Consider the following 1,824-nt stretch of genomic DNA (forward strand, 5'->3'; position numbering starts at 1 on the left):
AGTTGGGGACGACCGACTACGCCTACGGAAATCCGAAGTTTTCTCGAATTGGCCGGCTATTATCGTCGGTTTATCCAAGACTTTTCTAAGATTGCTTCTCCATTGACGAAGTTGACGAGAAAGAACACGAGATTTAATTGGGAGAACGAGCAAGAAATTTCTTTTCAATTGTTAAAAGAGAAGTTGTGTCAAGCTCCGGTGTTAGTGTTGCCGGAAGGTGTAGAAGACATGACGGTCTATTGTGATGCGTCTTTAAATGGACTCGGGTGTGTTCTAATGCAAAGAGGTAAAGTCATCACTTATGCCTCTCGATAATTAAAAGAACACGAAATGAGATATCCGACTCATGATCTTGAGTTGGCGGCGGTAGTGCATGCGTTGAAAATTTGGCGCCATTACTTGTATGGTGTCAAGTGTACGATTTATTCGGATCATAAGAGTTTGAAACATCTCTTTAATCAACGAGATTTGAATTATTGCCAACGTAGGTGGATGGATGTGGTGAATGACTACGATTGTGAGATACTTTATCACCCGGGTAAGGCGAATGTGGTCGCGGATGCGTTGAGTCGAAAGAGTCAACATCCGGCGATAAAAGTGGGGTCGTTACGTTTGATTATTACCAACGATTTTCTTGAAAAGCTTGGTGAGATTCAAATAGAGGCTTATGTTCACAACAAGCATACGGAGCGAATCGTGGGCCAAACGGAGTTTATTACTATGGGTCCGCGTGGTTTGTTGTCCTTCCAAGGAAGGGTGTGGGTGCCTAAGATGGGTGATTACCGACGAGTGCTACTTGATGAAGCACATAAGTCAAAATACTCCATTCATCCGGGCGCGGCGAAAATGTATCTTGACTTGAAGAAAGATTATTGGTGGCCGGGCATGAAGCGTGATGTTGTGAAGTATGTTGAGCAATGCGTCACGTGTTTGCAAGTAAAAGCCGAACACCAAAAGCCGTATGGTAAATTACAACCGTTAGAAATCCCGAAATGGAAATGGGAGCACATTACCATGGATTTCATTACAAAGTTACCTAAAACGGCGAGAACCCAATTCGATTCGATTTGGGTTATAGTTGACCGATTGACAAAAAGCGCTTTGTTTCTTCCCATTAAAGAAGCGATATCGTCGGAGACCTTGGCTAAGTTGTTTATCAAGGAAGTGGTCTCTCGACATGGGGTTCCTATATCTATTATTTCGGATCGAGATATCCGTTTTACATCTCGGTTTTGGGAAAAGTTTCATGAAGATATGGGTACGCGATTGAAGTTGAGCACGGCATATCATCCTCAAACGGACGGTCAAACCGAACGTACAAATCAAACATTGGAAGATATGTTACGGGCGTGTATTATTGATTTCGGTGGTAGTTGGGACTAGCATTTACCTTTGGTGGAATTCTCGTACAATAATAGTTATCATACTAGTATCGGGATGCCACCGTATGAGATGCTTTATGGGCGAAGGTGTCGAACTCCGATTTGTTGGGGTGAAGTGGGACAAAAGGAAATCGGGAGTACCGATTTGGTCTTAGAGACGAATAGTAAGATTGCCGTGATTCGAGAGCATTTGAAAAAGGCTCAAGATAGGCAAAAGTCGTATGCCGACAAACGTAGACGAACGATCGAATTTCAAGAAGGTGACATGGTGATGCTTAAGGTTTCGCCATGGAAAGGTATTATTCGATTCCATAAACGAGGAAAGTTAGCTCCTCGGTTTATTGGACCGTTTAAGGTTTTAGCTCGTGTTGGTGAAGTCGCGTATCGTTTGGAATTACCCGAAGAGCTTGCGGGGATCCATAATACATTTCATGTTTCCCAC

The sequence above is a fragment of the Rutidosis leptorrhynchoides genome, chromosome 3 (assembly GCF_046630445.1).
Source record: "Rutidosis leptorrhynchoides isolate AG116_Rl617_1_P2 chromosome 3, CSIRO_AGI_Rlap_v1, whole genome shotgun sequence".
NCBI classification, from domain to species: Eukaryota; Viridiplantae; Streptophyta; class Magnoliopsida; order Asterales; family Asteraceae; genus Rutidosis; species Rutidosis leptorrhynchoides.